Raw genomic sequence first — 24719 nt, forward strand, 5'->3', positions numbered from 1 at the left:
CCTGAGTCATCTTGCTTGTTCCAAAAGAGCCATCTGGTGTCAAGATATTTCTTTCCTTTTGGCAGCTCCATCAACTTCCAAACACCAAGCTTCTCGAATTGATTAAGTTCTTCATGCATGCCGTCAACCCAACTGGGCTCATTCAGAGCCATTTCGACATTTTTGGGATCTATCTGAGAAATAAAGCAATAGTAGAGACATGTATTAACGTCTCCACTGTGACTTCGCATTTGAACACCGTCGTCCAGCTATCCAATGACGTTCTCTATTGGATGGTCGCACTGAATGCGTGCAGGGATCTCATAGCTAATGTCATTGATAGAGACTCGAAGATTATGGATGTTAACCATTATGTCATTTGCTATTTGATCCACGGTAGATGAACAATGTTCGTTTTTTGGATCTACTACAAACTCTTCAGCAATACTTTCTAGAAAGAGAAGTTCCATCAGATTTGAAGTTACAGCGGAAGTCTCTTGGTTCATGAACTCTCTTTCCATAGCAGTTAGAGGCGTAACAACAACATCAGGAAAAGATTGTTGAGGAGAGGACTCAGAAGAATCAGTGTGAACAGAGGACACCATTGGAGAATCAGAAGAGACCAGAGGTGATTGTAGATAACTTCCTCCTCTTCGTCATCAATAATGATCTTCGAACTAGACACAAACCTTGCTTGATTACCTGATGACACAATGAAGGATTTGAAAATAGATGTGTAATCAAATAACCAATCTGGACCTACTCTAGCATCTGTCTCATTTTCTTCAAGCCAACGAATGTCGAAAGAATCCACAATCTGTTTTGTCTTCTTGTTATAAACCTTGTACGCAGTTCGAGCAACATATCCAACAAAATAACAATCATCAGCTTTTGCATTGAATTTGAGGTTGGATTCCAAGTGGAGAAGGGTGCAAGGGCAGCCAAACACTCGGAAAAGGCTGATAGATGTCTTGTCTCCATATACAATTTTGTACGGTGTTTTCATTTTGGCTTTGTTGACCAGCACACGATTCTGAACGTAGCATACCGTGTTAATCGCCTCCACCCAAAAGAACAGTGGAAGTTTGGAGTTACAAAGCATCGTTCTTGCAGCATCTTTAAGAGTTCGATTCCTGCGTTCAACAACACCATTTTGTTGTGGTGTGTGAATAGAACTGAATTCACGCACAATCCCTTTCTCGGTGCAAAGATGGTCAAGAACCGCATTCTTGAATTTTGTTTTATTATCAGTACGCAACGCTTTCACTCGGTTGTTGGTCTGATTCTCGATCATTACAATAAATCTTTTGATGAGGTCGGCGATTTTGGCTTTGTTGGATAGAAAGAAAACCTAAGTGAACCGAGAGTAGTCGTCTATCAAAATGAGGCAATATGAATTGCGATTGATGCTGAGAACGTTGACCGGACCAAATAAATCCATGTGTAACAACTCGAGTACATGACAAATGGAGTTGATCTGCTTTAGAAGGTGTGGTTTCCAATGATGTTTTCCTTGAGCACAGGAAACACATTTTCCAAATGTAAGGAAATCTCTGACAGGTAGACCTTGGACCAGTTCGTTCTTTGCAAGCCGATTCAGGTTCTTTGTATTAGCGTGACCGAGATGACGATGCCAAAACATCGCATTTTGTTCTGAGACTTTGGAGAATAGGGAAGTGACCTCATTGGGGATATTACTGTTCATGTCTATGATGTAGTCATTCCAATCCCGCTTAGATTTTAAAAGAATCCAATCTTCCGGAATGACTACGCCTGGCTTTAAGATCATACATTCTTTATCTGTGAAATGAGTTGAATATCCCTTATCGCAGATCTGAGATACGCTCAACAAGTTGTGTTTTAATTAAGGGGCATAGTTAACATTCTCAAAATTCAGCACTCCATTTGAAACAGTTCCCTTTTGAGTTATCTTTCTTCCTTCACCTCCCGCAAAAGAGACATATCCCCCATTAAATATCTGAAGGTCGTGTAATTGGGATATATCTTGGGTCATGCGCCGGGAGCAGCCGTTGTCGACATACCAGGGTCTAACGACATTCCTCTACAACTTCCCCTACACGATGAGCGGAATTATTTACATTTAGGGACCCAGGTCATCACAGTCCTGGGTTGACACATAACTTTCATAGATTTTTCATTTGATTTTTCCTTTTTATGAGATTTTGAGGTATCCACTGAAGGTGAGGTTTAGAAAATTTATTAGTTTGCTTCGTGCCAGTGGATTTTCTACTCGAAGAGTTTGAAGATCCGTTCCTTCTTTTTGACGAAATCGACTTAGGCTTAGCCTGAATGGATTTTGGCAAACTATTGTTGAATTTTTGAAAAACCTGTTTGTTCTTTTGAAAATTGGCCATTTTCTTGTTTGATTTTGTGTTTAAGTCACCATTTTGAGAATGAATTCTGGGGAATGTTCTAGTTGAAGACCGTCCTCGAAATTCGTTCTCTCCTCTTCTTGATGTGTGAGATACAAACATTCGATTCAAACAGTTTCTTGCAATATGTCCAACAGTGCCACAGTTAAAACAAGTTTATTTCTTATCAATGATTTTGGCACTGCTATTGATAGATTTCTTTCTTTTATTTTTACTTTCAACACTTTCACATTTTCAAGAATGATCACAAGATTTTGAAGCAGATGTGGAAAGTGTAGACATAGAAACATTAGCATACACATCATTATCAGTTGCAGTCTTAGCATCAAAGTAAACGATACCACCAGACACAAAGTTGTCTAATTTCGAGCTTAATGTGGACTCAGTACATAAGCTAACACCAATCTTTGACACATCATTATCACTAGACTCAAAAAAATCAAACTTTTCATCTCTTCGCTCCCCCTTAGCTATGGACTTATCTGCACTCAAATTTGGAACGTTAGTACTTAAAACCTCATCATTTGACTGTATTGCCTGCTCAGAAGCTGACTTTCCATAAACCATGTAAGATTCTCTCTCAATTTCTTTTTGAGACAAGGGAATAGAAGTGTAGTTATGATTGAAGGGAGGGGGGACACTCACAAATCCTAATCCAAGTTTTATCTGATTTCCATGAGTGATATCTCTCCAATGCATTTGTCCCTCAATCATTTTTGCAATTATTTCACTTGACCCATCATATTTTTTAAAATTAAATTCAGCATTTTCAAAACATATTTTCAATGAGTCAAGTTCAGTGGACACAACTTCAAATTTTCGTTTGAGATGGTCATAGTCTCACATTTGTTGCTGTAGTCCTCTTGCAACTTCCTAAATTCATTTATTTTATTTTCTAGTTGAGTCTTTAAGCGCTTTTGGTTTTTCCTAAGGGTGTATCCCTCATATTTCAAGTCCTGGTTCTCTCTCTTAATTAATTCTATTGATTCTCGCAAATATTTAATAGTTTTAGCAAAAGATGAAGAGCAACCAAATTCACATACCTCGGGCTTGGATGGCTCAAAAGTAGTCTGCACCAGAAAGGAAAAGTGGAGATTCATCATTTCTTCTTCGGGATTTGCCTCCATCTCTTTCTCCTTGCAATCCTTGATATGGGCCAGAAAGGTATTTTTAGGTCCTGAGATATTTAGGGCTTGAATTTGATCTTCCTAATCAAAGGATTGGGCCACCATTGCTAGTTTCACTGGTTGGTTGGTAGATGAGGATCCCTTGTTATTGCTGTGGACATAGGTAACTGGCACCACTGTTCGATCGACATTTTCCCTTTTGTCAGACTTTGGACACTCTCTAGCAAAATGCCCTAGCTCATGGCAAATGTAGCAGCGAAGTTTGCCTTTCTTAAACCCAACCTTTTTGTCAGAACTCACACTCTACTTGTTTTTGCCACTTTCTTGGAGAACTGCTTTTCCCTGAACAGAGCCATGGCCATTTGCCAGTTTATAGCCATCTCTTCTATAGCTTCAGGATGAATCTGATCGAGATTGGCAAACGAAAGGTTTGGAGAGAGTTCTCCAGCCATGAAAGCATTGTAGCAGTTTACCAATCCTATGGCAAGAGCCATATTTTCTTCCTTTTCTTTCATGTTTGACATCTTAGAGCTAAAAGCATGGGACTGAGAAGGCACACCATTATATGATCCAGCATTGAGATTAACTTGCTGAGGCAATAACTGTGGTTGATAGACTTGAGCTTGTGGCATGGAAAGGGAAACATAGGATGTAGATTTACTCGATTGATGAGTCATGAAGGGTTGAACTTGTGGAACATGTGTAGTTGGGGTAACTTGAGGAACTTGTGCAATTGTGAAGCTTGAAAAAGCATTGTTGTTTGAGTTTTGGATCCCTAGATTTGCAGTGGAGTAAGAGTTTACATGATTAATCTCCCTCTGCTTGTCATCAAGATCACAAGCCTTGATGATAGCCATTGTTTCTACCAAACTCAACCTGTTTAAGTCTTTTGTTCTCTTAATCACTGAGACATTCATGTCCCAGGATTTTGGAAGAGAGTTTAACAATATCTTGTTGATTTCTGATGTTAGTGAAACACCTGCATAACTCATTTCTATAGTGAGAGTAATGAACCTTTGGAGCTGATTCTCAAGAGTTTTCGCCCAGGACATAGTTGAACATGTTGAAAATTTTTCGAAGCATGTCCTGACGAATTTTCTTTATATCCTCATTACTCTCATAGACTTCAATTAGAGCTTCCCAAAGTGCCTTCGCAGATGTATACTCACAGAATCCATGAGCAATTTCTGGAGATAATGCCATTGTAAGCGTAGCAAGAGCTTTTTCCTGTTCTTCAACCCTTTCGAAATCCTCATCCATATAATTTTCAATTTCTTTGTCGACAATGACTTCATCCGCTACTGTAGTGATTCGAATTGGTCATCTAAGTATATTGCGCCAAATCTTGAAGTCTTTCATTTTAATATACTTTTCGATTCGGTATTTCCATTCTGAAAAGCCTTCAGCATTCAAGAGTTGAGGATTCCGAGAAGTTGTTCCCATGATGGAGTCAAGTTCTTGATGTACTGTCATGTTTTGAGATTCCATGTGAAATTAAAGCAATTTAAAATCACAAAATTAAAATCAAAAAATTGTTTGCAGTTGATGAGATTACAACCATAAACAGGGTTTACAGTCTCTGAGTTTACGATCGTTGAATTTACGGTTTCCGAGTTTTCGGTTCTTGAGTTTACAGTTCCTGAGATTACGGTTTCTGAACTTACGATTCTTGAGTTTATGGTTCTTGCAAATTCACAATTTACGATTGGTAGTAAACTCTCCAGAAAGCTCAACTCCCGATTGAATGAAGCTTGACACCGGTTACTACTCTGATACTAATTGTAAGGTCTAGATAAGGATCTTTACCAGCAATCAAACAACAAACAATAACAGAATAAGAACAAGATGAAAAGAAACCGAGCTTGCACATGTTTATATTGAATAAATCGTTAGGTACAACTCAGAATACGGCCGTGAACTGCTATGCATCAACAACAAACAAAAGGCCAACTCCTCCACTATTCATACATGACCTAGACCACAAACTGAGTTTGCTACCGTAAACAGGGTTTACGACCGTAAACGTGTTTACGGTCATAAACACAGTTTACGGTCGTGAACCCACAAAATGACCAAAAGACATAAACAACTCATAAACTGTATTACAGACTCTTGCCAAAACAATATACACTGAAAGCATAGACCAAACAATTTACTGGACTCTTTATCATACTATACAACTTGCATGATTCCAAGTTTCAGTCCAATTGAAACTTCAATGATGAGAATCTTTCCTTATTTGGTAAATTTAGACATTGCCACAAATGAAAGAATTGAATTCACAATTCCATTATTGCTAGAAACATAAAAATACCAAATTTTCCAATAAAAGCCATTGCAAGGAGATATAAACTAAAATAAAATCAAACTTTTATTTATTTATAAGATGTGGAAAAACTTTATCCTTACAATGCAACTTTAAATAAAAACTATGCTATTACATATTTCCTAGCAATCGATCATAACTGCTAAGTAGTAGCTCAAAAATCTGATCTTCAAACCATGCGATTGAAATCCATCTTCGCGATCAGAATCATCATATACTTCCTTTAAGCTTCCTCACTTATCTTTGATTCTTAAAGCATGAACATGTGACCCAGTCACACCATATAATAAGGATCTCCAAATAGGAACTTAATAGAGTTAGACAATGGACTTTACCTGAAGTAGAGTCAAACTTATTGACTTTACCATCCTTATAATCTTTCAGGTAAATTTGTCAACTTCGCAACCAATGCCCCTTCCTTTTGGAAATAGAAACTTATGTACTCTTTAGTAATGGTACATGGGACAATCTCAGACTTAGCCTTTCTCTTTACCATTTGGTAAACCAAGTTGATTATGGTCGATCCCTTTCCATTGGGAAGAGAAAGCTTTTCTAAATCTCCAATTTTGCCATTGTGAATGTCCATGGAAGTTTGGGAAGTTGATCTTCTAATAAAATTTGCTTTACTAGTCCTCCGAATCATTGCTGATTCAGAAGCACCAAGCAGACAGATAAGACCATTAAGGGTCATGTCATAGTCTGCTCCATAGTAGTCCCAAAGGAACTCACTATGTGACATAGAAAGTGATTGAACATCCAACTTTCTCAAGACTTTGACACCCAACTCTCCTGGCTTGTTAAAATGCTACTTCATCTCCAATATGTGAGCACACATAGACTTTTATTGCTAATAGGTCTTGAGTGACCTTGAACTATTCAAGAACTTGTGGGTTAGGGAGAATAATTGGAGGAGGTGGAGGAAGATAAGTATGATTTTCATTTTCCAACCATGGAACATCATCTTCATTAGGAAAGCTTGTTCCAAGAGTTTTTGAGAAGATCATAGATGTCAGAACCTGACATCTTTTGGGAGATATTCAAGATAGTTGATTTAAAGTTCTTAATATAACACCCAATATGGAATATTAAGGCTAGGACCCAACACAATATTTTATAACTTGGAAGAGGGATGCCGTAATCCAAGCTATAGAATATTTGAAGGTAGGCGAATGACAATTCATAAATTTCCACCATGAAAAATGAAATAATTTATTAGGTTTTAATTGGATTTGAAACTCCTAGATCTTTTGAGATTCATTGAACTTTTCAATGACATGTTTTAATCTCGGTTGTGCCCTCTTATGTTTTGTGACTGTGATGCTGATGATCACAACACAAGGTGTGAATAACCATGCAAATATACTTGGTACCCTTACTATTTACCCTTCAATCGATGTGTCGGTTAACCACACGCGCTCCACCGATACTATGATAAATATTAAGTTACCCTTTACCTACCTTGATAAATCAAGCCAGTGTGTCGGTTACCCACACGTGCTCAACTAACCGACTTAAGCAAAGTGCAAAGTGTAATTTCATGGGTTAGCACCAAATTCACATTTTTTGAAGTAACTAAGATTGGGTATTAATAAGAGATTTGTTACTTAGTATTTATCATTAATACTTTTAATGAAGGGAGATTTATAGTTCTTGTGCTACCTATTCGGATAATGACCCTCCACCAGTCAAGGAAGCGGTGGGTGAGAGTGGACACCCATTAAACTACCATTTTATAGATAGTAACCTTATACCTCCCTAATAGACCGACTTTGTGAATGGGGCCTACTAATGGTAAAAAGACTTGCTCTTATATATATATATATATATATATATATATATATATATATATATATATATATATATATATATATATATATATATATATATATATATATATGTATAATAAACTTACAATATTATAAAGTATAAGGGTAGAATTTTAACTTTTAAAATTCTAAGGGTTTAACTTGGAATTAAAGTATTCATAAGGGAAAACTTTTCAAATTCCAAAACTTGAGGGCAAGTTTTGAAACTATTCAAAACTATTCAATTCCATAACTTATGTGGTTAAAGTAGTTTTATTTCAAAAACCTCTTCAAGTTCCATAACTTGAGGACAAGTTATGGAAGACTTTAAACTATTAAAAGAATATGACTTTTCTTTATTCATAACCTATGGAAATATTTATGAGTTTTATGAATCTTAAATGTTACTTTTCATATAACATGAGGACAAGTTACAAAAACATATTTTTGAACCAACTCTTAGATTAATTTGAATTGAAAAACACCAATTTGATATAATTTTTTTGTAAATCTAAGCAACTCATAAGAACAAGATAATTTAATCAAACTTTTTCATGTAATTAGCGTAACCATTAATCTAATACAAAACATGAATATAATGTCAATTATCTTTGAAATTGGATTAGCATGAATATTACTACATGAAAAATAGGTTTATAAGTTGAAAAACAACTTAGGGTAATGTTCATAGTCGAATTCTAGCCAAAACAGTCGAATATATGCTGTCTGGGGCTCCAACTCATCGAGTGCATGAACCAACTCAATGATTTAGATCGTTTTGAACACTTTTAAGGCATAGACTCATCGAGTCACCAGATGGACTCACTGAGTCAGTTGCCCAGACAGCAAAAAAACTTCGATTTTAAGCAGATTTTGCGAGTATAACAAGAATACAAGCCTAGGCTCTGATACCACTGTTGGGTTTTGAGCATTCTAACACTCCTAAGTGTACATGCAACCGTAAATACCTTGGATCTATGTTTTCTCTATTATAAATGCAAATATGAAGATTCCAAGGTATTATCCTAACTAGGATACCAAAACATCGATTTATATTTAATAAAGCAAGTTAGAAGACATACCTTTTATGTAGCTTGATTCCATGGAGCTTAAGATCCTAGTGCCTCAAGTGTGACACCTCAAATGGTTCACACAACATCAAATACACTTAGAAAAACATGAGAGAAATGAGACATTTCATGAAATAGGCTAGCCCTCACCATTCTTCATAGTGGCCGAGTTTTTGGAAGAATAAGATGTTTATATAGTGTGTCACAATTAGGGTTACACCATGTCAACCCTAATTGTCATGGCCTTTCATTTCCATGATCCATGGGTACTAAAAAAGCATGGAGCATCCTATGGGTTTTAGCCCAACTTGATAATCCATGGAGTATTAGCCCACTATACAAGTATGGATGATTTACACAATCAAACCATATATCTGATTAGTCTCCTTTTGATCACTTAATTAATTCCAAATTAATTCTTGATCAATACTAATTAAATAATCTTATTAATATATTAGAACTTATAATATATTAATAAGCCTTAAGTGTTATTTCTCTCATTTTAGTCTATCCAAATGCATGATGCCATGCACCCTAAATGGACCATGTCAATCGGGTCAAGTACATACCAAATATAGTTATAGACTTAGATACTAATCCAACAGTATGCTAATCCATGAAAATGCACATCATTACTTTATGAGTCATTAGTAGAGAGAGAGAGAGAGTGTGTGTGTGTGTGTGTGTAACATCCTTGTTTTTGTGGCCAGAAAAGGCCGATTTTGTTTATGCTTTATAAAAATTAAAGTGCCTATTTTAATAAAAAAATGTTGCGGAATTTGTTCCCAGTAAAACATGATAAATAAGTTATCAAAGCATTTCCGAAGAAAAGTATTCTTATTCATTTTAAAACATTTGGGATGTCATCGTCAATACAGAAACACAAGCATAAACAGAATTTACATTCATTATCACTAGTGATTTATATCTCATTAATCTCTCAATGTAAAGTGACTTCATATTAACACATTTGATATAAATAAACAGAGTGGGTCAGGTTTGAAACCTGGTGGGTACATAGGGTTTTCAACCCACAATAATATAGTTAATTTGTTTCTTTATATAATACATGTCAAACAATTAACCCGATTGTCCATCCACATATTCTTCATTTAATATTCCCTAAAGAATTATCATCTCCTATATCGTATTTACCTCTCTTCTCTTTACATCACATTTCCTTATATGTTCGTTCCTATGAACTTTTCCTAAGGATCATTGCCTACATCACATAGACAGTAATGATTCGGGGATTACCCCCTCGATACGCGCCTAGTAAGGGTTGGAGTATCATCGCATGAATACATAGTTACAACATTGTCTGAACTGGTAATTCATAGTTAAGCTTAGATTATCATCACATTAATATGTAGTTACAAAATCGCGTGAACTCGTAATTCATCACCTACAGGTTATGATCCTGCTGGTGTTTCCATGGGGTTGTCTAGAATAGTCTGTGGTCGCCATCTATACTCTAGTACATGACTACAGCTCCACATTGTCGGAGAAGGTTATGGTATCTTTCAACCTACATCAGCGATTCATCATCACCTATCTATCATCACCTAATTATTATCACCTTCCTATCCTCACCTATCTCTCATCATTTTATTTCATCACACAACAACTATTTAATCTACCCATGTTTTATCCGATCAAACTCTATGGCCACTCGTCGAGTTTTCCTTCTTGGAACTCAATGGTTACACACACATACAGAAATTGGGGAAATCTCACCCGACTCGTCGAGTTGTTCATCCAACTCATCGAGTCTACAACAATCTTCATCGAACTCGCCGAGTAGTTCATCCAACTCATCGGGTCCAGGCTCATCTTCATGAGACTTTCCGAGTCAACCTTGCGACTCGCCGAGTTCCTTCAGTCCTTATGCCATACAGACTCTTTTACACCATGCAGTGACTCCAAATTATAGATCCAAGCTTATAAGGCATGATTTTCATGTATAGTTGCAAACTTTACGTGCATGCATAGCTACAAAGGCTCCAAATGTCATATCCAAGCTCACAATGGGGTTTCATACTTCAAAGAGGCTTCATACATAACCACATTCGGGGTTTATGACTCTAGAACCTAAGAAGGGTCCAGATCTGAAGTTACAACTTTAGATCTAGCTCATATACCACATTGTCATCTCAAGCAAACCATAAAAACCCTAGATCTCAACCAAAAGAGGTCTAAAAGAAGAATGAAGTAAAGTTGACGACTTGATACATCCAAATGATGCTATCTGAGGTAGATTCCAGATTTCCCACAACTCATTGCCCCTAGCCTTTTGTCCTCTAAGCTCTTCTTCTCAAAAGATCTCCTCTCCAAAGCTTTAGACACACAAGGATGAAGCACCAATGAATTAGGGTTTTCTGAGCTCTGAATGCATTGAAAAGAGGCCAAAGGAGGCTTATGCTTCCTTAAATAGGGTGCAAAACCCTAGGATTTAGGGTTTCATCTGCCAGCTCCTTCTCGTCGAGTCCCTTTATGGACTCAGCGAGTAGGCCACTAAATACGCGATCCCACCTTGCTGCTACTCGACGAGTAGGGCAACAAACTCGTCGAGTAGGTCTCGAAACCAAATAGCATTCATTTAAATCCATACCTGAGAATCGAGGCATTACAATTCACCTCCACTTGAACTAGACTTCGACCACGAAGTCTGCTGGAGCAAACAATGTCGGGTATGCTCATGCATCTCTGCCTCCAGCTCCCAAGTACACTCAAATCCCCTTCGAAATTCCCACTGCACCTTCACCAAAGGTATTTCTTTTTTCCGCAAAATCTTCTTCTTCTTCTCGAAGATGGCCACATGCCTCTCCACGTAATTCAGGCACTCATAAACCTGAATATCATCCAGTGATACTATCGCCTCTTGGTCCATAACACACTTTTGCAATTGCGAAACATTGAACATGCTGTGAACTCGGCTAAGGTCCTCCGGTAGCTCTAGCCTATAAGCCACCTTGCCAAACCTGGTAATGATCTTGAATGACCCAATATAATGGGGACCCAATTTTCCCCTCTTCCTGAAACGGATCATGCCCTTCCAGGGCGAGACCTTCAGAAGTACCATGTCACCAACCTGAAACTCCAAATCTAATCAGCCTCTATCAGTGTAACCCTTTTGCTGACTCTGAGCGGTCTGCAGCCGTTGTTTGATCTGCTAGATCTTTTCGGTAGTCAGAAAGACTACCTCCGTCCGATCCATCACTATGTGTCCAATCTCACCCCAACAAACTAGGGTTCTACATCTTCTACCATATAATAACTCAAAAGGCGGGGCGCCAATACTAGAGTGATACCTGTTGTTGTAGGCAAACTCTTCAAGTGGTAGGTGGTAATCCCAACTCCCTCCGAAATCAATGACGCACGCCCTCAACATATATTTGAGTTTCTGAATAGTTCACTCACTTTGTCCATCGGTCTGCGGATCGAACATTGTACTAAAGTGCAACCGCATACCCAATTTCCCATGAAACTTCTACCAAAAACGGGAAGTAAACCTGGTATCCTGATCGGAAACGATGGAGACCAGAAATCCATGGCGAGAGACAATCTCGCTAACGTACATGTCGGAAAATCTCACGGCCGACGAACTCTCCCGTATGGCAAAGAAATGGCGAGAAAATCCATGGCGAGAGACAACCCCTTAGGTGTCCTGGGCAACTTCGTAATGAAGTCCATCGTGATCTGATCCTATTTCCACATGGGAATCTCCAAAGACTGCAGCTTACCATGTGGCTTCTGATGCTCGGCCTTGACCATCCTTGTCACACCCCCGAACCAGACGGCGGAAACATCCGAGGGCTATCGTGACTCAATTGAATACCATCACATTGCATATACATGAAACATAACATTATACATCACCAACATTTGGAATGATACAACTGGTAGCATTTACATCCATTACATTCTTCCCAAAACATGACATTCTCAAAAATAATTGTTTGCTACTAAATTAAACCACAGTAAAACGTTAAAGAGTACAATTCATCCTCCACTTTATCTGTTACCTGAGAATACAAGTATTTTGAAAAAAAACGTCAACATATGAAATGTTGGTGAGTTCATAAGTAATGTTTGAAATCCAATGTTTGTAATGTTTTGAGAAACACCAGAAAATCCGATATTTTCTGAAAATAGTAAAGTCAAAAATGTGTGAAGATCCATAGGTATGCTTGTTTGTTTCTATACTTGTAAAATTTGTTCATTTAAAATTTGTGTGTATTCCGAATCTGTATGTATTGAAATACCCTAGGAAAACCCGATGTTTTCCTAGTTCGTACATTGAAACAATTGCAACGTGTGAAGTTGTCGGTACCAGGCGACGTTGGATTATTGTTGAGCGTGATTATTTGCTACAAACACACGTTATACAAACGACTAGTCTATAGCGATACTAACGATCCCGAAAGCGTCGTCCGTACTAATCACGTTCTCCAACCGCCCTGACTACGTGTAGTCCCACACCCGAAGAGAACGAGGACACGAAGGCCTCAATAACTCCATTAGCCGGTTGGGGATAAAAGGTACGAGGGGTCCCAGACCCGCCTCGCATGAAAAGGTAGACTTTACTAGCAATACCAAAGGACCCTTGGGGACCAGTAGTATACAAGCCATTGAAAGTCCTTTTACGTTATGTCGGATCGGTGAAACCCAACACTTCGTAAGAGAGAGGTCTTCGGGCCTTAAGATCAGGTCATTGGGCTAGCTAGGCTCAACGAACAAGATTTTACACTTTTGGGGCCCAAAGGTGGTGCGTAGACGTCTGTGCACACTCGCATGTATAGTGACTTCCCAATCGTTATAGTAATGTCGTAATGTCATAGTGTTGTCGTGTTAGTAATTTCGGATTTTTTTTTTTTTTTTGGTTCGAGACCGAACCAATTCATTTGACAACGACTTTTGGTGTTGTAATGTATTGTATTTCGTCGATAATTGTGGTATCATCATTGGATCAATTTGCATGTATTGAACTAGTCTTGAGAATTTTCTGTTTTCAGCCCCTCATTATTTGTAAAAATTTACTTTTTCAACCCTTTATTTAAAAACTTTCCGGTTTGGTCCTTAAATCAATTTTCTTGACATTTTAATACTAAAAATTATTGAAATAAGTATTTTCCAGCATATTTTTCATAGAAAATAGCTTAAGTCCCTGAATTTCAGTTTTTCTCGGCTATAACCCTTCTTTTTCGAAAGTTTGACAATTTTGGCCCAATTTGAAATTTTTTTGCAACTTTAGTCCTTTTTAAATTTAAAAAGCATTTTAAACCTTTGAAAAGGACTTGGAACACTTATAGTCCACTATTTTATAGGAAAATGCAGTTTTGACCCTCCAAAACAGAAAATCTCGCATAATGGGCCTCATTGGGCCTAAAATGTCATTTTTAGCCCATTAAGCTTGAAGTTTATGTTTTTAATCTTCTAAATAAGTATATTTCCAGAAATTTCTTTATTGAAACTGTTTTGACATAGTTCAACCATCAAAGTTCGTGATTTGTCAATTTAGGCCCTTAAAGTTTGTATTTTTCGCATTTTAGGTCCAAAAATGGTGTTTTTAGCTCAAAGAAATTGTTACTAAACCATATAACCACTTTTCTAGAAATACTTTGTATGTAGAAGCATAATTGATGCTAGAATCTTTTAACTAGAGGTATATCTCGGTTTTGAGGGGTTTTATGACTAGATCCAACATTATAACACACAAAAATCACACATATAAGCATGGAATCATACCAAGCATACAAAATACATATAGATCTACACTTTCACTTGTATTCCCCCCCCCCCCCCCCCAAAAAAAAAAAACTCATGAAAACCGAAAATAGGGGGTATGAAGCTCACCTTGTTTGAAGCTTTCGGTTTTTGAAGAAAAGATGGAAGAAAATGAAGTGATTTTTCGGCCTTAGCACCTTTCCTTGGTAGATCTCGAGTTTGGTGACTTCTAAGGTGCATGATCACAAGTTGGAATAGATTTAGAAGAGGTTTTTGATGGAGTGAAGTAGCTAGATCATGGATATAAGTAAAAACATACCTAAGATGATGATTAACTTGCAAGATCCTCTTGAAAGCTTCTTAGATTCACGAAAATTTTGAAGAAGGAGGGAGGATTGTTATTCTAGACTTAGAGAGTTTGGAAGAGATTTTTGTGGTGTGTGTGTGTTTGCTCGGCCGAGAGTGAGAGAGAGAGAGGAAGAAGAAATGATATTTGAGGTGAGGTTTGCATGGAGATATGAGTTTCTTGCATGGAAGTCCTTTAGTTAATGGTGAGGTGGCATGAGAAAGTCAAACCTTTCTCTTGGGCTTGTTTTGGGCCGAAAACATGGAAGGAAAAAGGAAAATTTGGGCTTTTTGCTCCTAAGCCCAATATTAGAGTTAGTCTTAGGTATTTATTGGCCTTATAAAATAAAATTGTGATTTTTATGTTTTAATAAGCTAGATTAGGTTAATCATGGATCAAAGCTTTCAATTTATTTCATTCTAGGCCCAATATGGCCCATAATATTGAAATAAATGAATGTGGGTCCAATTAGAGCCCAATTAGGGTTCTAAGCCCATGATAGTCCAATTGGAAGCTTATTGGTCCATTTGGATCCAATAAGGGAGTTCTAGTCCAAAGTGGACCTAAATAAGAACTTCTAGGGTTTCCAATTGTTTGTTGACCATTTGAATGATTGTATGGTGTATTTGATTGAAATTTTGTTGTTACAATCATGGGTGTTACACATGTTCTTAAGCTTTTGATTCACTTTAGCTTGAGTGTATAGTTTACAAGACACAAAATTTCCAGTTGTGACATCATTCCCCCGTTAGAGGGAATTTCGTCCCGAAATTCTGTTGGAAAGCTAGATTTGAGAATGCTAGAATAGGTGAGGGTACTTTTGCTTCATTTGATCTTCGCGTTCCCAAGTGAATTTTGGCCCACGCTTTGCGTTCCACCGTACCTTCACGATTGGGATGCGGCTCTGTTTAGTACGCTTCACCTCCCTGTCCATGATTTCGATTGGTTCTTCGACGAACAGGAGATTCTCATTGATTTCGATTTCGTCAAGAGGAATGACAAGGGTTTCGTCTGATAGGCACTTCTTTAGGTTAGAAACATGAAACACGGGGTGTACACCGTTTAGCTCTGCGGGTAGTTGCAGTCTGTATGCTACTGAACCAATTCGGGCGACGATTTCGAAAGGTCCAATGTATCGTGGATTTAGTTTTCCCCGTTTTCCGAAACGTATAACCCCTTTCCAGGGCGAGACTTTTAACAGTACTCGATCACCGACCTGAAATTCTAAGGGCTTTCGTCGTTTGTCAGCGTAGCTCTTTTGTCGGTCACGCGATGCTTGCAATCGAGCTCTGATTTGAACGATCTTTTCCGTGGTTTCACGGATGATCTCCGGTCCCGTTAGTGCTTTGTCCGACGCACGTGTTTTTGCTAGCTGGGTGTCACCTACTTCAGCCCAACATAACGGTGATCTACATTTACGTCCGTAAAGTGCTTCGAAAGGAGCCACCTTGATGCTCGAATGGTAACTATTGTTGTATGAGAATTCGATTAAGGGTAGGTGGGTATCCCAAGACTTTCCAAAGTCTATCACGCATGCGCGGAGCATATCTTCGAGCGTTTGGATGGTTCGCTCGCTTTGACCATCCGTTTGTGGATGATAAGCGGTGCTCATATCGAGGTTTGTTCCCATCGCCTTATGGAGTGATTGCCAAAATCGGGATGTGAACCTACTGTCTCTATCCGAGATGATAGATGTTGGTATTCCGTGAAGTCTCACGATCTCTCGAATGTATAAACGCGTCAATCTCTCCATCTTGTACGATTCCTTAATTGGCAGGAAATGGGCAGATTTCGTCAGTCGGTCAATTATTACCCATATGGTATCTAATCCATCCGACGTTTTGGGTAGCTTGGTCACGAAATCCATAGAAATCCCTTCCCATTTCCACTCAGGAATTGCCGGTTGCTGTAACAATCCTGAGGGTTTTTGGTATTCCACCTTTACTTTGGCGCACGTAAGGCACTTAGTGACATAAGTCGCGATTTCCGCCTTCATGTTAGGCCACCAATAGTGTTGTTTAATGTCCAAATACATCTTATCAGAACCGGGATGAATGGAGTATCGCGTCTTGTGGGCTTCCTTCATGAGAACATCCTTGAACCCTCCAAATTTAGGGACCCAAATACGGTTCATGAAATAGTATACTCCATTCTCCTTTGCTTCCAGGTTCTTTTCCATTCCACGCAATGCTTCGCTTGCTCTATTTTCCGCTTTCATAGCCTCCGGCTGGACTGATGCAATTTGAGTGGCCAGATGAGATTGAATGGTTATCGAGTGCGTTTTCATACGGTGATTAGTGTACTCTTTTCGACTTAATGCATCAGCTACCACGTTGGCCTTACCTGGATGGTACTTGATCTCGTATTCGTAGTTGTTTAGTAATTCCACCCATCTTCGCTGTCTCATGTTCAGCTCCTTCTGATTCAAGATGTGTTGGAGGCTCTTGTGGTCCGTGAAGATGGTGCACTTTGTACCGTACAGGTAGTGCCTCCAAATTTTTAGAGCAAAGACCACGGCTCCCAGTTCTAGGTCATGGGTCGTGTAATTTACCCCGTGCGTCTTTAGTTGGCGGGACGCATATGCTATCACTCTTCCACGTTGCATGAGAACACAACCTAAGCCCTGATTCGATGCGTCACAATAGACCACAAAATCTTCCGTTCCTTCAGGCAAAGATAATACTGGAGCGCTACAGAGAGCTTGCTTCAAGGTTAGAAACGCAATCTCTTGTCGGTCTGTCCACTTGAATGGCACGCCCTTTTGCGTATGCAAGGTAAGCGGCTTGGCGATCCTGGAGAAGTTTTGGATGAATCTCCTATAGTAGCCTGCTAGGCCTAAGAACTGACGAATTTCTGTGGGTGTAGTCGGGGTTGCCCATCCTTCCACAGCTTTGACCTTAGAGGGGTCCACATGAATTCCGTCTTGGCTAACCACGTGGCCTAGGAAATTCACACTCCGAAGCCAGAACTCACACTTGGAGAGTTTGGCGTAAAGCTTTTCCGATCGCAGGGTGTCCAGAATTTTTCGTAGATGTTGGCCATGCTCCTCTTTGCTTCGAGAATAGACGAGGATGTCATCGATAAATACAATGACGAAGTTGTCAAGGAACGGTCGACAGATTCGATTCATTAGGTCCATAAATGCGGCAGGTGCATTTGTTAGACCGAAGGGCATTACGACGAATTCATAATGTCCATAGCGGGTTCGGAAAGCGGTTTTGGGAATATCCTCTTCTCGGACCTTGAGTTGGTGGTATCCAGACCGTAGATCTATTTTGGAGAAATAACTAGCTCCTTGGAGCTGGTCGAATAGATCATCGATTCGTGGGAGTGGGTAGCGGTTTTTAACAGTGAGTTTATTCAACTCTCTGTAATCGATGCACATTCTGAAGGATCCGTCCTTCTTTTTGACAAAGAGCACCGGAGCTCCCCACGGCGAGTAGCTAGGTCGGATAAATCCCTTGTCCAAAAGTTCACTGAGTTGGCTGGATAATTCCTGCATCTCGGCAGGAGCCAGCCGGTAGGGTGATTTAGCGAGAGGAGTTGCTCCTGGAATAAGGTCGATTCGAAACTCAACCTGTCTCTCTGGGGGTACTCCTGGGAGATCTTCAGGAAACACGTCCGGAAATTCACATGCTACGGGAATGTCTCGAACGTTAATCTCCTCCTTGGTTTTATCCACCACGTGAGCTAGGAACGCCAAATTGTTCCTTCTTAGATACTTCTGTGCTTTGATGCACGAAACGAGGCGAAGGTTCATGCTAGATTTGTCTCCGTAAATTACCAGGGTTTCGTGATTTGGAAGGCGAACACGAACGGCCTTCTCATTGCACATAATTTCGGCATGGTGGGGGCTTAACCAGTCCATGCCGATGATCACATCGAAACTCCTAATTGACACTGGCATTAGATCTATTCGAAAGACGTGTTGATTAAGAGTTAGGGTACATCCGGTGTAGATTTCCCCAGTGGATTCGGTTCTCCCATTGGCCATTTCCACCGTATAGGTTTCATTTAGCTTTTGGGGTAGTTGTCTTAATAAATGCTTAAACTTATTGCTTACGAAGCTTCGTTCCGCTCCGATGTCAAATAAGATGCATGCATAAGCATGGTTTAAGGGAAACGTACCGGTAACAACAGAGGGGTCTTGAAGGGCCTCACCCTGACCCATGGTCAACATCCTTCCTGTTCCTCTATTTCTTAAATTGCTGTTGTTAGGACAGTCTCGGCAGATGTATCCAGTCTTTCCACATCCGAAGCAGGTGTAGCTAGGCCCTGCGTTATTGCCGATGGCATGGGTGTTGTTGTTGTTGCGAGGGTTGTTGCTGTTGGTTCCCTGATTTTGGTTAAGGGGAGGGTAAGCCTTGCAGTACTTTGCGGTGTGACCCCTTCGGTTGCAACTCACTGAAAATCCTTGCATTCTCCATAGTGATGGAAACCGCACTTGTTGCATTTGGGAAGATTACCGGAATAAGGTCTGGAAGCATTTGAAGTGGCTGAGGTTGGAGCATGTGGTGCGGCTGGAACCGGTGCGGTAACAACATTAACCACCACTGTCTGCTGCTTCTTGGAGGTGTCGGGGCCCTGGCGCCCCTTCCGCTTATTGTTCTTTCCGCTCTTGCCATCACTTTCCTTCGTCTTCTCAGTCTCCATTGGCTTCTCTCCCTTTTTGTTGTTATGGTCATACAATCTTTTTGCCAATCTTTTTGCACTGTCAAATGTTTCGGGGTTTGCAGCTATCACATTCCCTTGAATTGGTGATGTGAGTCCCCAGATGAATCGCTCAATCTTCTTTCCTTCCGAGGCGATCATACCCGGGCACAGCAGAGATAGTTCGCTAAATCTCGATATGTAGGCATCGATATTCGCGTTCTGCACAGTGAGGTTCCATAGCTCTTGTTCCATCTTCTGTATTTCGCCTCGTGGGCAGTACTCTGCCATTAACATTTCTTTCATCTCTGTCCACAGCATAGAGTTGGCTACAGGGAGTGTCATGGATTCTACATGTCCGTTCCACCAGGTTAGTGCTTGATCCACAAAAGTGCAGGCTGCGAACTTCACCTTCATGTGCTCAGGGCAGTCGCATATCTCGAATACCGACTCCTCCTTTTCGATCCATCGCTTAAGAGTGATCACCCCTCCAGTGCCATTAAAAGTTCGTGGTTTGGCGTTTGTGAAGTCCTTGTAGGTACATGTCTTGGTGAGTCCTTGATTCATTCCATTGTTTGAACTTCCGGCTCCTTGTCCATTGACTCCTCCATTGTTCCCTTGTTGAATTTGCGCAATCGCTGCAGTGACTGCTGCAGATACAGCCGCCTGGAAAGCGGCTGAGTCAACTTCAGGTGGGGTTGGTCCTGGGTTTCCGCGAGCAGGTCGGGGAGGCATCTTTCTGTCACAATACGGAAAGATGTTGAGGGTATGTTGTTTCGGTGAGGTCGTGATCCTACTGACTAGGTGCATGGTACGAACTTAAACACTACTACCATTGACTAATCAATAATAATTTCTCAACACATAGCAATTTGCAATATCGTAATAAAACACGTAAAAATTTATTAATATTATCCGCATTTGATACATGAAAATTTGCTCGTAGGAGCATACATGAGTGATACTAGTTCGACATCATAACGACTCTATGAGTAGTGTAGTCACTTAAACATAGAGTCGTAGTACATAGCATATTTCCTAACGACCTACTATGATAAGTCTATCCCTAACCGCGATGAGCTGCGTCCGGAGGTGGTGCCGAGGATGTGGATGCTCCCTGAAGACGAGCCACCAAGCGTTCCGCATCCCGGAGTCGAGACTCCCACCGAACCTGCCTCATGTGAAACTCTCGAAGGACGTCACGCGTCTCCTGCTCCGCACGCTCGGCCCTAGTCCTTAACTGGCGCACCTGATTGGCAGTGCCTTGGGCAAGGTCGCCCGTATTCCGCAACCGTTTCACCATGACTGGAAGGGCTCGATCGGCCGGTCCTCCGTCTCTCAGGTCAAAGAACTCGCGCGACATGCCGTACGGGGGTCGCTGTCCCTGCTGTCTGCTCCATGTCCAAAGATCAATACCCCAGGGCGGTGTAGGACTAGTGGGGCCTACGCGATAGGCAGGTACTCTGATCGGGTAAGGGGGGTTGATGACTTCGGACTCCGCATCCGAATCACCCCCTTCTCCATCATCAGCATCCTCCTCGAGGCTTCCTTCATCTTCCTCTGATTCAGCCGGCTCGCCATCAACTTCGGCCTCTGGTTCCCCGTCAGATTCCTCTTCGGGGTCTTCCTCGGGCTCCTCCTCAGGCTCTTCCTCGGGCTCCTCCTCTAGACATCCGTTGTTCCCCTGATTAGGGAAGTAGGGGTCTCCAGGGTGATGAAAACCAGCCATGTGGTCTGCGAGAGTGCGTAATTATGCTAACGTTATTCCTAGGATGCTACAATTATCGCATAGATCAAGTAGGCGTTCTCTTTTCGGTGGTAGGGGTATGGTTTTAGATTCCCTAGAAATCCCGATCTCATCAGGACGTGTGTTAGTTTTACGTTGGAGAGAATGTAGTTGATCAGGCTGCATTCACTCCTTGGTATCACTAAGAACAGTTCCCGAATTAACCGAGACACTAGTATTATTTTTGTTTGGTTCGACGTTATGTTCCTATTCCTAGTGCAAGCAAGGGTGTTTTATTCACTTGTTTTGTTCAGAGTTATGTTAGTCCCTCTTTTTGGTTTATAGTTGCATATCCATGTGTGGCTAGATATGCTAGTTCACTGTAAACAAGGCTCTGATACCAACCTGTCACACCCCCGAGCCAGACGGCGGAAACGTCCGAGGGCTATCGTGACTCAATTGAATACCATCACATTGCATATACATGAAACATAACATTATACATCACCAACCTTTGGAATGATACAACTGGTAGCGTTTACATCCATTACATTGTTCCCAAAACATGACATTCTCAAAAATAATTGTTTGCTACTAAATTAAACCACAGTAAAACGTCAAAGAGTACAATTCATCCTCCACTTTATCTGTTACATGAGAATACAAGTATTTTGAAAAAAAAACGTCAACATATGAAATGTTGGTGAGTTCATAAGTAATGTTTGAAATCCAATGTTTGTAATGTTTTGAGAAACACCAGAAAATCCGATATTTTCTGAAAATAGTAAAGTCAAAAATGTGTGAAGATCCATAGGTATGCTTGTTTGTTTCTATACTTGTAAAATTTGTTCATTTAAAATTTGTGTGTATTCCGAATCTGTATGTATTGAAATACCCTAGGAAAACCCGATATTTTCCTAATTCGTACATTGAAACAATTGCAACGTGTGAAGTTGTCGGTACCAGGCGACGTTGGATTATTGTTGAGCGTGATTATTTGCTACAAACACACGTTATACAAACGACTAGTCTATAGCGATACTAACGATCCCGAAGGCGTCGTCCGTACTAATCACGTTCTCCAACCGCCCTGACTACGTGTAGTCCCACACCCGAAGAGAACGAGGACACGAAGGCCTCAATAACTCCATTAGCCGGTTGGGGATAAAAGGTACGAGGGGTCCCAGACCCGCCTCGCATGAAAAGGTAGACTTTACTAGCAATACCAAAGGACCCTTGGGGACCAGTAGTATACAAGCCATTGAAAGTCCTTTTACGTTATGTCGGATCGGTGAAACCCAACACTTCGTAAGAGAGAGGTCTTCGGGCCTTAAGATCAGGTCATTGGGCTAACTAGCCTCAACGAACAAGATTTTACACTTTTGGGGCCCAAAGGTGGTGCGTAGACGTCTATGCACACTCGCATGTATAGTGACTTCCCAATCGTTATAGTAATGTCGTAATGTCATAGTGTTGTCGTGTTAGTAATTTCGGATTTTTTGTTTTTTGGTTCGAGACCGAACCAATTCATTTGACAACGACTTTTGGTGTTGTAATGTATTGTATTTCGTCGATAATTGTGGTATCATCATTGGATCAATTTGCATGTATTGAACTAGTCTTGAGAATTTTCTGTTTTCAGCCCCTCATTATTTGTAAAAATTTACTTTTTCAACCCTTTATTTAAAAACTTTCCGGTTTGGTCCTTAAATCAATTTTCTTGACATTTTAATACTAAAAATTATTGACATAAGTATTTTCCAGCATATTTTTCATAGAAAACAGCTTAAGTCCCTGAATTTCAGTTTTTCTCGGCTATAACCCTTCTTTTTCGAAAGTTTGACAATTTTGGCCCAATTTGAAATTTTTTTGCAACTTTAGTCCTTTTTAAATTTAAAAAGCATTTTAAACCTTTGAAAAGGACTTGGAACACTTATAGTCCACTATTTTACAGGAAAATGCAGTTTTGACCCTCCAAAACAGAAAATCTCGCATAATGGGCCTCATTGGGCCTAAAATGTCATTATTAGCCCATTAAGCTTGAAGTTTATGTTTTTAATCCTCTAAATAAGTATATTTCCAGAAATTTCTTTATTGAAACTGTTTTGACGTAGTTCAACCATCAAAGTTCGTGATTTGTCAATTTAGGCCCTTAAAGTTTGTATTTTTCGCATTTTAGGTCCAAAAATGGTGTTTTTAGCTCAAAGAAATTGTTACTAAACCATATAACCACTTTTCTACAAATACTTTGTATGTAGAAGCATAATTGATGCTAGAGTCTTTTAACTAGAGGTATATCTCGGTTTTGAGGGGTTTTATGACTAGATCCAACATTATAACACACAAAAATCACACATATAAGCATGGAATCATACCAAGCATACAAAATACATATAGATCTACACTTTCACTTGTATTCCCCCCCCCCCCCCCCCAAAAAAAAAAAAACTCATGAAAACCGAAAATAGGGGGTATGAAGCTCACCTTGTTTGAAGCTTTCGGTTTTTGAAGAAAAGATGGAAGAAAATGAAGTGATTTTTCGGCCTTAGCACCTTTCCTTGGTAGATCTCGAGTTTGGTGACTTCTAAGGTGCATGATCACAAGTTGGAATAGATTTAGAAGAGGTTTTTGATGGAGTGAAGTAGCTAGATCATGGATATAAGTAGAAACTTACCTAAGATGATGATTAACTTGCAAGATCCTCTTGAAAGCTTCTTAGATTCACGAAAATTTTGAAGAAGGAGGGAGGATTGTTATTCTAGACTTAGAGAGTTTGGAAGAGATTTTTGTGTTGTGTGTGTGTTTGCTTGGCCGATAGTGAGAGAGAGAGAGAGGAAGAAGAAATGATATTTGAGGTGAGGTTTGCATGGAGATATGAGTTTCTTGCATGGAAGTCCTTTAGTTAATGGTGAGGTGGCATGAGAAAGTCAAACCGTTCTCTTGGGCTTGTTTTGGGCCGAAAACATGGAAGAAAAAAGGAAAATTTGGGCTTTTTGCTCCTAAGCCCAATATTAGAGTTAGTCTTAGGTATTTATTGGCCTTATAAAATAAAATTGTGATTTTTATGTTTTAATAAGCTAGATTAGGTTAATCATGGATCAAAGCTTTCAATTTATTTCATTCTAGGACCAATATGGCCCATAATATTGAAATAAATGAATGTGGGTCCAATTAGAGCCCAATTAGGGTTCTAAGCCCATGATAGTCCAATTGGAAGCTTATTGGTCCATTTGGATCCAATAAGGGAGTTCTAGTCCAAACTGGACCTAAATAAGAACTTCTAGGGTTTCCAATTGTTTGTTGACCATTTGAATGATTGTATGGTGTATTTGATTGAAATTTTGTTGTTACAATCATGGGTGTTACACATGTTCTTAAGCTTTTGATTCACTTTAGCTTGAGTGTATAGTTTACAAGACACAAAATTTCCAGTTGTGACAATCCTACAAGTCAGGCATCTCTCAATAAACCAAGCGATTTCTCGCTTCATACCGGGCCATCAGTAACTCAAACCCAGATTGCGTTACATCTTTGTGGTCCCCATGTGTTTAGAAAAGTGAGACTTATGAG

At 39.8% G+C, this 24719-nt stretch overlaps 1 pseudogene; it reads left to right on the forward strand.

Moving 5' to 3' along the window:
* The first annotated feature begins 4784 nt into the window (after positions 1–4784).
* The window catches only part of LOC145045592 (uncharacterized), a 65567-nt pseudogene continuing 45632 nt past the window's right edge, over positions 4785–24719 (forward strand).

The sequence above is a fragment of the Lactuca saligna genome, chromosome 5 (genome assembly GCF_052625555.1).
Source record: "Lactuca saligna cultivar CGN05327 chromosome 5, ASM5262555v1, whole genome shotgun sequence".
NCBI lineage: Eukaryota > Viridiplantae > Streptophyta > Magnoliopsida > Asterales > Asteraceae > Lactuca > Lactuca saligna.